The sequence below is a fragment of the Bubalus kerabau genome, chromosome 19 (genome assembly GCF_029407905.1).
Source record: "Bubalus kerabau isolate K-KA32 ecotype Philippines breed swamp buffalo chromosome 19, PCC_UOA_SB_1v2, whole genome shotgun sequence".
NCBI classification, from domain to species: domain Eukaryota; kingdom Metazoa; phylum Chordata; class Mammalia; order Artiodactyla; family Bovidae; genus Bubalus; species Bubalus kerabau.
In genome coordinates this window covers 9654315-9669201 of record NC_073642.1, presented here as the reverse complement: position 1 = coordinate 9669201, position 14887 = coordinate 9654315, and positions in this window count along the sequence as shown.

Here is a 14887-nt window from a genome sequence, read left to right as displayed (position 1 = left end):
CACTTTCCATATGAGTAGCTTCTTGATCTACTGGCAACCTCTGGGCCTATTAATTTCCTAGAAATCGACAGGAAATGACAGCTAACCTCTGTCGAGGATTTCTCTTGCAGAGATTCCTAAGGGCTAAAAGAAAAAGAGGGCAACCCAGCAGGGCTTTCCCAGGGTACACCTGCTACCCCTGAAACAGGGAGAGATAGAGGAACCAGCAAAACCTCTAGACTAGGTCAAATCAAGACAGGCGTTGGACACATCACACATAGGGCACTCAGCAGGCCCAATTCTATGTGAGCACTGCCCACCACTCTGGGCACAAGGAGATGAACCAGTCAATCAGGTTCCAGCTTCCAGGGGGCTGACCATCTCGGGAAGATTAAAGTAATGTGTAGGGGAGGTGAGAGTAGATAAACAGTAAACAAACTCATAGATGAAATATTTGCAGGTGACAATAGACTCAGCTAAAATCGTGAAAGTAGAGAAGAAAGTCTGAAAGCTAACTAAGCCCAACTTTTCATCCTTCTGGACTCAGTGTCCCCATCTATAAAATGGGTATGATTCTGAAAACTCTTCAAGGTCTCTTCCCCTGCACCTAGAACACTTAGTTCAGTCAGTGCCAGCTGCTTACATCTCCCTGTCCACTCCCTTTCTGCACTTTCTCGAAACACTCCTGACCTGTCCTTGTGTTTGATCACTCATGACCCACCCATGACCCCCCAGGAACGTACAAATGACTGCTCACATTTGGGAAGCACTCACAAGTTACAAAGAGCTTACAGAGACACTGGCTTACTAATCACATCGTCTTTACACACACCAGGATCAGGAAAGACGTTGTTCTTTCCCTTTTATGGATAAAAACCTTCAAGGCTCAGGGAAGGGAAATAGGTTAACGAAGATCTGAGAAGAAGAAAGAGCAATTAAATTAATCTTAAAAGCAGGCTTTCTAACGCTAAATTCCATATCTGTATAGATTACTGATCAGGAGGTAAATGTGAAAGGGAAGCCCTGAGGAGAGAGAAGGAAGGAAGCAAGAGCCCTCGTGGTTAAGGAAATGTCACCGTGGGTGACCGTGAGTGTCGTCACCACAGAGCTGGCTTCTGACAGATGCAGCCGAGGTGAAGGGCCCGAGAAGCTGCTGTCCGCTGGGGACCGCAGCGCACCAGGAATCGGACTCAGACACGTCTATTTCTACCACCGACGTCTGGACTCTTGGTTGGCTCTGTGGCCTGTGGAGTCCTTCTCCAGCTCCTGTTTGTGAACCAGCAAAGCCCCCCGTGTGGTAGGGGATGGATTAGAGAGACAAAGACATCATTTGCTAGTAAGTTTAAGAAACTTCTGAGGAACACCACACAAACTGGAAGGGAAATCAAATGCAAAATTGAACCCTCCTGTCATCAGAGTGTGACTTCTTGCTCTGTTGACAACTTCTGTGCAAGGGATTCTGAGAAGCCATGTCCACATAGGGAGAGGCAAGGAGACCCAAGTGACCCATATTCTACCTAGTCCAACGATTCCTTTCCATGCAGGGTAAATTCAAAATAAAGTCCTCTGGAAATCATTGACCTGGTTATTTTTCTTACCCCAGAGCCAAGTTCAGAGATGCAAAATTATCACAAGTATGTCTATGGTATTCACAAGCCTGCAGATGCTGTGTATGGAACATTTATTAATTAAAAACAAAAGAAAAAGAGAGGATTTGTATGAATGAAAATCAATTGAGTTATATCTTAATAAACTGGCTATTAGATAACCAGTGAAAGGTACTTTTTTGTTTCATTTCACTTGAATTGACTTTACTTCAATACTTTTTATTAATATGTGAAAAGTAAAAGTGTTAGTCACTCAGTTGTATCTAACTCTGCGACCCCATGGACTGTAGCCCACCAGGCTCCACTGTTCATGAAATTCTCCAGGAAAGAACACTGGAATGTATAGCCATTCCTTGCTCCAGAAGATCTTCCCAACCCAGGGATCGAACCCAGGTCTCCTGCATTGCAGGTGGATTTTTTACCGTCTGAACCATCAGGGAAGCCTTTTTATCAATATCAGTTCAGTCACTCAGGCATGTCTGGCTCTTTGTGACCCCATGGACTGCAGCACACCAGGCTTCCTTGTCCATCACCAACTCCCAGAGCTTGCTCAAACTCACGTCCCTTGAGTCAGTGATGCCATCCAACCATCTCATACTCTGTCATCCCCTTCTCTTCCCACCTTTAATGCATCCCAGCATCAGGGCCTTTTCCAATGAGTTAGTTCTTTGCATTAGGTGGCCAAACTATTGGAGTTTCAGCTTCAAAATCAGTCCTTCCAGTGAATATTCAGGACTGACCTCCTTTATGATGGACTGGTTGGATCTCCTTGCAGTCCAAGGGACTCTCAAGAGTCTTCTCCAACATCACAGTTCAAAAGCATCAATTCTTCAGTGCTCAGCTTTCTTTATAGTCCAACTCTCACATCCATACATGACTACTGGAAAACCCATAGCTTTAACTACATGGACCTTGTTGGCAAAGTAATGTCTCTGCTTTTTAATATGCTGTCTAGGTTGATCATAGCTTTTCTTCCAAGGAGTAATTCAGTTCAGTTCAGTTCAGTCATGTCCGACTCTTTGCGACCCCATGAATCACAGAATGCCAGGCCTCCCTGTCCATCACCAGCTCCCGGAGTTCACTCAAACTCACGTCCATCAAGTCAGTGATGCCATCCAGCCATCTCATCCTCTGTTGTCCCCTCCTCCTCCTCCCCCCAATCCCTCCCAGCATCAGGGTCTTTTCTAATGAGTCAACTCTTCACATGAGGTAGTTCAGTGTCTTTCAATTTCATGGCTGCAGTCACCATCTTCAGTGATTTTGGAGCCCAAGAAAATAGTCTGTCACTGTTTCCATTGCTTTTCCGTCTATTTTCCATGAAGTGATGGGACTGGATGCCATAATCTTAGGTTTCTGAATGTTGACTTTTAAGCCAACTTTTTCACCCTCCTCTTTCACTTTCATTAAGAGTCTCTTTAGTTCTTCTTCACTTTCTGCCATAAGGGTGGTGTCATCTGCATATCTGAGGTTATTGATATTTCTCAATATTTATCAATATAAACCCTGGTAAATAAATAGGTCACAATATCACATCTTCCTCCTCATCATTGTCATCAGTGTTAACCTCAAGCCCACCAAAGGAGTTTAGCCTTATTCTATTCATTTTACAGAAGAGGCACGTTGTTACCCCCCAAGGTCTCAGAGCTGCCATAAGTGTGCGAGTCTGTCTTCCTGCAAAGCCCACTCCCTTCAAAGCTGCATGTCCTTGGCAATCTGTGCAGGCCTCATACAGCAAAGGAGGAAATGGCCTTCATGTCGGGACTTGAAAAACACCAATAAACCACCCTTGCTCTCGGTCCCTCAAAAATATTTTTCATACCAGGCTGTAAATTTGAATTAAAGTTTGAAGAAGCAGACTGAAAAAGAACTCTTTGTGGAGTGAAATGAACCACCCAACTATTATTGTGTTTTATTTACCTTTTCATTCTAAGGGGCAAGGTTCCTGTCAGTCTACTCTGAGGAGCCTATCTACTAAGGATCAGGGTCATGTGTGGGGTTGCAGGGAGAAAGCCTCCAGAAAAAATGTAGTTCTGGGAAAAGTAAGGTCAGCTGGTGAGATGCCTTGTGGCCAACCATTGCTCTAAAGAGCCACGTTTCTTGGCTGGTACCCATGTGAAGACCCTTTGCTCACTGAATCTTGGGTGGACCTGTGTTGTACAGCAACCAGAAGGATGGGGCAAAGGCCAGCCTGTGCCAAACAAATGTGACCACTCCCACTTCCTCTCTCAGAGTCTTGCTTTTTGGCATCATAGTGAGTGAATGAGGCTTCCCTAAAATAAGATGATCATGTTCTAAGTCCCAGAACCTCTGAATGCAAATTTCTTTGGGAAAAAAAAAAAAAACCAAGGTTCTTGTAAATGTAATTCAATTACTGATTTGAGGTGAGATCATCTGGAATTATCCAGGTGACCCCTAACTCCAACAACAGGATTATAACAGGAAGGCAGAGAGAGATTCAAGACACAGAGGATTAAAGTCCACCTGGAGAAAGAGGCAGAGGCGGGACTGATGCTGCCCCCAGCAAATGAACATTTGAAACCGCCAGATCCAGAAGGGGCTTCTCCAGCACTCTCTCCCACAGCCTCTGGAGGGAGTCTGGCCCTGCCTATACCTTGATTCCAACTGCTAGGAGCTAAGTCACTTCAGTCACTTCCAACTCTTTTTGACCCTATGAGCTATAGTCTGCCAGGCTCCTCTGTCCATGGGATTCTCCAAGAAAGAATACTGGAGTGGATTGCCATGCCCTCCTCCAGGGGATCTTCCTGACCCAGGAAATGAACTCGCATCTCTAACATGTCCTGCATTTGCAGGAGGGTTCTTTACCACAAGCACCACCTAGGAAGCCTGAATTCCAACTTCTGGCCTCCAAAACTGTGAGAATAAATTTCTGACATTTTAAGCCATACAATGTGTAGTAAAAATGTGTTATGTCAGCCCCAGGAAATTAGGACTGGCATCCTGAGAGCCCACATAGAAAGTGCCCTTTCCTATTGGGAAGGTCATGTGGAAAGGAAAGGCCCTGAGTATAAACAGGGAGGAAGAGGAGCCCAGCTTCCTGGTCAAGGCTCTGTGACCCTAGCTCCCATAGCTGCGTGACTATAACCTCCAAGAGGCCACTAGAACACCAGCCATTCACGGGCTCACTGAGTCATGGGAGACAATCAAGTAATTGTTATTTAAAGTGGCTAAGTGGAAGGGGGTGTTTGATGGAGCAGTAGATTACTGAGAAGGAAAAAAAGGACCCCTTCAAACAGAGAGAAGTCTGAGGGCCCTGAGGACTAAAATTCAGCTGCAGAGTGGAAGGGAAAATGCCATCAGAAAATGAGAAAAAATCACACTGACCATCCTGTCACAATCCTGACCTGGCCTATGAAATGGAAATCAATCGGGACCCTGTACTCACATTGAGTCCCTGCCCAGACAGAGCCCAGATGTGTCTGGCCAGGTTGGGAGTTGAAGAGGCGATAGTAACCCGGATGTGTAGGCAATGGGAACAGGCTGAATGACAAGTGGATGCATGGTGATACCATGGGTGTTAGTATCACCACCTTAGTAGATTAGCACCAACATACACCAATGTGTCATGTTTTGGAGGTCAGAAGTCCAAAATGAGTCTTGCAGGATGAAAATTAAGGTGTCAGCAGGGTTGGTTTCTCTGGAGGCTTAGAGAATATCCAAGTTCCTTGTTGCCACCTGCATTCTTTGGCTTGTGGTCTCTCCCTCCATCTTCAAAACTCATAGCTCCAACCTCTGGTTCTGTCCTTATATCTTCTCTCCCTAACTCTGATCCTTCTTCCTCCCTCTTATAGGACTTACAATGTCCTGAATCACAGATAATTCAGGGTCCTGGATTACAGATAATCCACAATGAGCTCAAGATACTTAATTTAATCACATCTACAAGTCTCTTTTCAGCATAGAGTAACAGATTCACAGGTGCTTGTATTAGAGTGCAGGCATCTGCAGGGGCCATCATTCAGTCTTATGTGTAATGAGCACCAACTATGTGTAAAGCACTGAGTTCTTTTCTATCTTATTTAATCCTCCCAACATCCCTCTGAGAAAAGTACTATTGTTTTTCCCTTGTAAAAACCAGAACTCAAAAGTGAGAACGCATCCATGTTTACACAGCGTACAGAGGCTAAGGCAGGATTCCTGTTAGTGTGTCTAACCCTAGAGCCTGGGCTCTCACTCAAGTGTGAGAGCTCTGGGGCCCTAGCCCACGTGTCCCACCCCATGGGCAGCACTCCCCAAGCACTAGCAGCAGATTCACTGAGGCCAGTCCAGTTCTAATGCTACCACTGCACAGAAACCCAGAGAGGTAAAGTGACCTTGTGTGCCAGCAAGAAGCAAATACGACCAGCTTCATTCATTCATTTGCCAAATATTTACTCAGGTCCTACTAAGTGTCTGACACTGGGGACTCCACAATGAGTGAAACAGAGACCTTGCAGAGACACAACATGTGTAATTGTACAGTAAAAATTTATAACATGAGCCACAGATGAGTGCTATAAAAAAAGTAAATCTAGACAAGAAGGTGATTGCAGGGGATTTTAGAGGGCATGGTCAAGGCCTTTCTGATGAAGTACAATTTGAATAGAGATCAAATCCCACCTCCAGTGAGCAAAGCCCCACGCTTCCTTCCTCTAAGAAACAAAATACAAAAGAAAAATCTCTCCCTGGAGAAATATTAAAACTGAATTATGTGCATTTGTTTTAAACAAAGACTCAGTGGTAACCGCATACATTACATCTCAGGCAGGAGTTCCTGGTTGGACCTTATCATACCAGCCAGGGGATGGATGCTACATCATCACACCAGGGAACAGAATTCTGCTTCCAGGCAGCAAAACATCGTGTGTGGTTTTCTACTTGTGCACAATACAAATCATATAAAATGCTATTTCTTTCATGTAAAACACTTAATTAGTTCCCACCAGGTTCCCAGTTCTGCAAGAGATGTCAAAGAGAATTCAAAGACCACATAAGAGCCCCAGCCCAAATAAGCAATGTTTGTTGTGGCCAGAAGCTGCATGACATCTGAGTTGACTGGGTTTAGAGGGTCTTGAGAGAGAAGGTAGAATTTTAGTTGGTCTCTAAAGTAGCTAAAGTCAGGGGAAGTGGCCAAGAGGAGCAACCCAAAGTCCAAGGAGAAGCGGCTGTGTGGGCACAGGAGGGCCTAGACGAGCTACTCCACCTTCAAGGTCAGGAGGGGTGGCTGTGAGGAGTTACCCCTCGTCCAAGGTAAGGAGCAGCGGCTGTGCTTTGCTGGAGCAGCTGTGAAGAGATACCCCACGTCCAAGGTAAGAGAAACCCAAGTAAGATGGTAGGTGTTGGGAGAGGGCATCAGAGGGCAGACACACTGAAACCATAATCACAGAAAACTAGCCAATCTGATCACACGGACCACAGCCTTGTCTAACTCAATGAAACTAAGCCATGCCATGTGGGGCCACCCAAGATGGGAGGGTCATGGTGGAGAGGTCTAACAGAATGTGGTCCGCTGGAGAAGGGAATGGCAAACCACTTCAGGAGTCTTGCCTTGAGAACCCCATGAACAATATGAAAAGGCAAAATGATAGGATACTGAAAGGGGAACTCCTCAGGTCAGTAGGTGCCCACTATGCTACTGGAGATCAGTGGAGAAATAATTCCAGAAAGAATGAAGGGATGGAGCCAAAACAAAAACAATACCCAGCTGTGGATGTGACTGGTGATAGAAGCAAGGTCCAATGCTGTAAAGAGCAATATTGCATAGGAACCTGGAATGTCAGGTCCATGAATCAAGGCAAATTGGAAGTGTTCAAACAGGAGATGGCAAGAGGGAACACAGACATTCTAATGGACTGGAATGGGTGAATTTAACTCAGATGACCATTATATCTACTACTATGGGCAGAAATCCCTCAGAAGAAATGGAGTAGCCATTATGGTCAACAAAGGAGTTCAAAATGCAGTACTTGGATGCAATCTCAAAAACGACAATATGATCTCTATTCATTTGCAAGGCAAACCATTCAATATCACGGTAATCCAAGCCTATGCCCCAACCAGTAATGCTGAAGAAGCTGAAGTTGAACGGTTCTATGAAGACATACAAGACCTTTTAGAACTAACACCCAAAAGAGATGTCCTTTTCATCATAGGGGACTGGAATACAAAAGTAGGAAGTCAAGAAACACCTGGAGTAACAGGCAAATTTGGCCTTGGAGTATGGAATGAAGTAGGGCAAAGGCTAATAGAGTTTTGCCAAGAGAATGCACTGGTCATAGCAAGCACCCTCTTCCAACAACACAAGAGAAGACTCTACACATGGACATCACCAGATGGTCAATACCGAAATCAGATTGATTATATTCTTTGCAGCCAAAGATGGAGAAGCTCTATACAGTCAGCAAAAACAAGACCGGGAGCTGACTGTAGCTCAGATCATGAACTCCTTATTGCTGAATTCAGACTAAAATTGAAGAAAGTGGGGAAAACCACTAGAACATTCAGGTATGACCTAAATCAAATCCCTTATGATTATACAGTGGAAGTGAGAAATAGATTTAAGGGCCTAGATCTGATAGACAGAGTGCCTGATGAACTATGGAATGAGGTTCATGACATTGTACAGGAGACAGAGATCAAGACCATCCCCATGGAAAAGAAATGCAAAAAAGCAAAATGGCTGTCTGAGGAGGCCTTACAAATAGCTGTGAAAAGAAGAGTAGCGAAAAGCAAAGGAGAAAAGGAAAGATATAAGCATCTGAATGCAGAGTTCCAAAGAATAGCTAGGAGAGATAAGAAAGCCTTCCTCAGCAATCAATGCAAAGAAATAGAGGAAAACAACAGAATGGGAAAGACTAGAAATCTCTTCAAGAAAATTAGAGATACCAAGGGAACATTTCATGCAAAGATGGGCTCGATAAAGGACAGAAATGGTATGGACCTAACAGAAGTAGACGATATTAAGAAGAGGTGACAAGAATACACAGGAGAACTGTACAAAAAAGAGCTTCACGACCCAGATACTCACGATGGTGTGATCACTCACCTAGAGCCAGACATCCTGGAATGTGAAGTCAAGTGGGCCTTAGAAAGCATCACCATGAACAAAGCTAGTGGAGGTGATGGAATTCAAGTTGAGCTATTTCAAATCCTGAAAGATGATGCTGTGAAAGTGCTGCACTCAATATGCCAGCAAATTTGGAAAACTCAGCAGTGGCCACAGGACTGGAAAAGGTCAGTTTTCATTCCAATCCCAAAGAAAGGCAATGCCAAAGAATGCTCAAACTACCGCACAATTGCACTCATCTCACACGCTAGTAAAGTAATGCTCAAAATTCTCCAAGCCAGGCTTCAGCAGTACGTGAACCATGAACTTCCAGATGTTCAAACTGGTTTTAGAAAAGGCAGAGGAACCAGAGATCAAATTGCTAACATCCACTGGATCATGGAAAAAGCTAGAGAGTTCCAGAAAAACATCTATTTCTGCTTTCTTGACTATGCCAAAGCCTTTGACTGTGTGGATCACAATAAACTGTGGGAAATTCTGAAAGAGATGCAAATACCAGACCACCTGACCTGCCTCTTGAGAAATTTGTATGCAGGTCAGGAAGCAACAGTTAGAACTGGACATGGAACAACAGACTGGTTCCAAATAGAAAAAGGAGTACACCAAGGCTGTATATTGTCAGCCTGTTTATTTAACTTCTATGCAGAGTACATCATGAAACGCTGGGCTGGAAGAAGCACAAGCTGGAATCAAGATTGCCGGGAGAAATATCAATAACCTCAGATATGCAGATGACACCACCCTTATGGCAGAAAGTGAAGAGCAACTAAAACGCCTCTTAATGAAAGTGAAAGAGGAGAGTGAAAAAGTTGGCTTAAAGCTCAACATTCCAGAAAACGAAGATCATGGCATCTGGTCCCACCACTTCATGGGAAATAGATGGGGAAACAGTGTCAGACTTTATTTTTCTGGGCTCCAAAATCACTGCAGATGGTGACTGCAGCCATGAAATTAAAAGACGCTTACTTCTTGGAAGGAAAGTTATGACCAACCTAGATAGCATATTCAAAAGCAGAGATATTACTTTGCCAACCAAGGTCCATCTAGTCAAGGCTATGGTTTTTCCGGTGGTCATGTATGGATGTGAGAGTTAAACTGTGAAGAAAGCTGAGAGCCAAAGAACTGATGCTTTTGAACTGTGGTGTTGGAGAAGACTCTTGAGAGTCCCTTGGACTGCAAGGAGATCCAACCAGTCCATCCTAAAGGAGATCAGTCCTGGGTGTTCATTGGAAGGACTGATGCTGAAGGTGAAACTCCAGTACTTTGTCTACCTCATGTGAAGAGTTGACTCATTGGAAAAGACCCTGATGCTGGAAGGGATTGGGGGCAGAAGGAGAAGGGGATGACAAAGGATGCGATGGCTGGATGGCATCATTGACTTGATGGACATGAGTTTGAGTGAACTCCGGGAGTTGGTGATGGACAGGGAGGCCTGGCGTGCTGAGTTTCATGGGGTCGCAAAGTGTTGGACACGACTGAGCGACTGAACTGAACTGAACTGAAAGTAGCCAGGGCTTCCCAGGTGGCACGAGTGGTAAAAGAACACTCTTGCTGATGCTGGAGATACAAAAGGCCCAGGTTCGATCCCTGGGTCAGGAAGATCCTCACAAGAGGGCATAGCAACCCAGGTTAGTACTCTTGCCTGGAGAATCTCATGGACAGAAGAGCCTGGTGGGTTACAGTCCAGGGCGTCACAAACAGTTGGACACAGCTGAAACATAATTAATGACTATGATTCTTACTAATCTTTAATATCTTATCTCATTGCCTTTCTGTATCAGTGAGGGCTAAACCAGAAAAGTAGAACCATCATGTGATTATATAATATATAAATTATGCATATTAAATATGTTATATAATCACACGATGGTTCAACTTTTCTGGTTTAGCCCTCACTGATACAGAAAGGCAATGAGATAAGATATTAAAGATTAGTAAGAATCAAAGTCATTAATAATAGTAAAACAAATAATTAACATTTTTTGAACACTTACTACTTTTCCAGTGCTATGCAAGATATTTATATAATCTCACTGATACTTACAATAACCCTATAAATGACTCCTCTCTCCACAGTTATCAGCTAGAGATCATCTTATCTGTTCACAAATCTAAGACATTTCAGCATTTGATTCAAAGCTATAATTCGTCTTACTCTGGGTGGTTGGCCACCACTAATATACTCTGTCTCTTCCATAGCAGACAGGGAGAAGCAAGGGCCCACTGCGTTTAGGGTCCAGTGATGGGTGGACCTTGGTGCCAAGAAAAAGGATTAATTAAGCATTGGGTGAAGGAGAGGGAAAGGACAAATGGAGGTGAAAGTTATCTGGGACATGTTGAGGTGGAGATGATGAGAATTTTTAGGGCTTTTATACTAATATTCAGGTTAGAAATAGTGTATTTATTGTGTTTCATGAAGAAAATGTGAGTGGTTTTGGCTAAGAAGTAGGTGCCCTACTCTCACAGACAATCACCTGTGGATGGGAATCACATGGAAAGTTGCCTGGTGAGGTACCATTTTAAGTCTGTTATTCAGTATGGGAAGCAATATTTCACTTCCCTGCTGCTGCTGCTGCTAAGTCACTTCAGTCATGTCCCACACTGTGCGACCCCATAGATGGCAGCCCACCAGGCTCCCCCATCCCTGGGATTCTCCAGGCAAGAACACTGGAGTGGGTTGCCATTTCCTTCTCCAATGCATGAAAGTGAAAAGTGAAAGTGAAGTCTCTCAGTCGTGTCTGACTCTTAGCGACCCCATGGACTGCAGCTTACCAGGCTCCTCCATCCATGGGATTTTCCAGGCAAGAGTACTGGAGTGGGGTGCCATTGCCTTCTCCTCACTTCCCTAGTGGGAAAGAAAAGAAATCTCCCTCAAGCAGTCAAGCCCTCTAAATAGCTGGTAGAAGGAGGCCTAGCCTTAGAGAAAGATTCTGTGCCTGGTCGGGGTGGGGAGTGAGGGGGTAGACAGCAATTCCAGGGGCAGAAAAGGACTCGAGGCAGCACAGCCAGTTGGTAAACTCTGAGTAACCTGGTTGAAACCAGAAACCAGACAGGATCCAGGGGCTGGGAGCTGCTTGATGGCCAGGTGATACGGCTTATAAAGAGAGAGGCCAAGAGGCCAGACCATGGGAAATGAAATGGGCTCGTGACGGGTCAGGGAGCAGGCGGAGTAGTAAAAGTTGAGTGATTTCTTGTGTGATTAAGGGTTTATTTGGTGTTATCTGGAGTTAGAGGGAAATATGATAGGGAAACCCAGTGTCTAGGACTGTACATATGCCCACCCCAGTTTGACAGAAAAAAGGCAGCTCAAAACAAGTTGTTTATAGAGTTTATTATTTTAACCTCTTGATCTCCCCCTCCAAAAAATAAAAAGCCCCCACTTTCAGGCACTTCCTGTAACACACAGCAATTTGGAGAAGTGTTTCCTAAATCTTCTCAGAGAGGTATATTGATAGATAAAGGACAGGTGTTGCTGCCTTCATACAAGCAAAAGCAATCATTTACCACTGAAACTTTCCCAGAAAAAGTTGCATATTTTTATAAAGACATCTGAGTTCTAAAGCTTAAACTTCTTTCATACTCTAATTTTCCTTTTTTCTTAAACACAGACATTTATTTCCAGTAATCATACACACACACACACACAAACTCCAGAATTAACAAATTTTCCCCCTATAGAACATATTTTGCTTGGTAATTTCATTAATGTGAGATATATACTTAGCTTTAAAAATAAGTAAATATGGGAGAATTATTTAATATAGGACAGTAGAGTAATTTTAGTGATATTTTTTGCTGCAGTAAATTTACCTATAATCCCCTCCCACTGGAAATGGATATAGTTATTATTTTTCAAGAGATTTGAAATTTTCCTATGTTCTCAGATTTTTAACAAATGTAGTCAAATTAAAAGGTCTCAACTCTATTTAAAATCTTAATTACACTTTTTTATATCATTAACTAAAATTTTGACTAGTTCATGCTGGGATGTTAATACAGTTAATGTTTATGCCAAAATTTCTAGATAGTCACAGATTTGTTTTTAGCATTACAGAAAATATTCAGAGTTAAGTTTAATATCACAAACTCATTTGCATATATAACTAACTATAGGGATAGTTGGACTCTTTCCTCATTATCTTCCAAAATCAAGATTTGAAACCACAAGTTTCACAGGTTTCCAAGATCTTATGAACCACAGATTTTTGTCTCCAAAACAACATCAACAAAACCTTGAGAGAAACCTAAGACAGAAATAAAATTCACAATGCAATTGAAGCTAGTATCCTTTACTTCCTTGAAAGGATGGCCTCAGGCTGAGCAAAGAAAACAAAACTGATACTTTAAAAAAAAAAACAAAAACTGAGTGCTTCTAATGCATTTGGGAGCAGGTGTTGAGGTGGCCAAACGGAACTTTGGGGTCACTGGGTAGGAATGTCAAAGCTGAGTTATTAAGTTTAAGCAGAAAATACGGCCTGAAAGTTTAGCTTCGAACAAATTAAGGATGTGCCGAGAAATGAGTGAAATATTTTCTCTGCGAGTCACGGGGTTTGCAGGTTGGGATCCAGCATCTGGGGCTGATTACGTATGCTTTAAGGTGACAGGTGGCTTTAGGAAATGGAGCCCTAGTGGAGCTTTTAAAATATTTTCCTGGGAAGGGTAAATAATTTGATGCCTTGCTGATTTGGTTTCCCCTCTGCGGGCTGTTTGAAATACAAAAATACATCTTAAGCCACATCAAAGTTGTTTCGTGTGCAAAGACAGACATCCTCAACTCTGACACTTGGCCACATCAGTTTCACTTCCGGCATTTTGAAATCTGTTCCATGCACAACTGTTAGAGATCAGTTACCAAACCTTATTATACTTATAAAACTAATATTTATCGGTCATCTTTTTAATACTTGATTTTCATGAGCCTGAAAACTTTTATTGCCCAATTAGTTCCTAGGGGCAGCCACAGATGTTGAGCCAGAGAAAATAAACTCAGGTCTGGCACCAACAATTACATGATGAGGAATCATCGCAACTTCTATACAAATAAAAAAAATGTTCTTTAGAGCGTTTGCCAAGTCATTTTGCTGAGATCAAAGATGATGGATGATTTATTCGTAAGAAATTTCCCTTGTCTTTCTTTCTTAGTTTTCAACTGTTTGGTTGCTGCTGTGTGTTTTAGTTTTTGCTTCTCTTTGCATTTGGTTCAAAACGATGTTTAGTTTGATGTTATGAATCACCTAGAGGTTCCACTTTGCCCTGTTGGGTGCATCTCAATTAAAGAGAGTTACCCATGACTCTAGCACTAAAGACTGAATTCTAAATATTCATCTGGATCTAGAAGTGTAGCGTTACTAAGATATTATATTTGCTATTAAAAATGCAACCCAAAGTAATTTGTTTTAATTTTAACATTATAGTGTTTATAAAGCACTCAGTTCTTTACAGCCAAATGGATTTTTATATACAGACACACTCAGTAACCACCACCATTCTATTCAAGTTAGAGATTATTTCAAGATCCTAAAAATAAAGAGCCAAGAGCTTTTTAAATGGAATTTTTAACTGACATTTTATTTTTAATAGAAAGTGAATAAAAGAAACATTTTCAAAAGTTTTTCCACATGATTGGTCAACCATTTTTTTCTCAATCATCTCATTCCTCCAAGCTAGTCATTTTTTTTTTGGAAACACAAAGTCATTCTTCTTTTCCAAATATATACATATACACACACACACACACACACACATACACACAAAGAGATGATATAAAATAAATATGATATTTATATACATAAATTTCAGAAATACATATAGCAAGAGATAGATGATAGAAAACATATGTATACATATATATAAAATTTATATATTACTTAATGAGTCCAGTTCCCCATTCTTCTGGCAAAGACTCAGATGGAAAAAAGCCTCCACATATCTACTCGAGAAGAAAAGGAGGAGAAAGTCTCCCTCAGAGCCACCTCCCAACAGTTCCCATGGAGTTCCCTGTTCTGCAACCTGTATCCCTGAACTCCCATATTCTTAGATGCTTGTTACCAAACCCATAATTAACATTGGCTTCAAAACACATGTGCTCCAGTGAATGTTTCCCATTTAACCAGGCACAAACCCAGCTTTAAAGAAAGACTGAAATGAATGATGAGCATAGAAGCAATTTTAATCTCATATGGCACTTGAATAAAAGGGAAATCATGTAAGTGAATATGACAGTAAGGCAAGATACGTT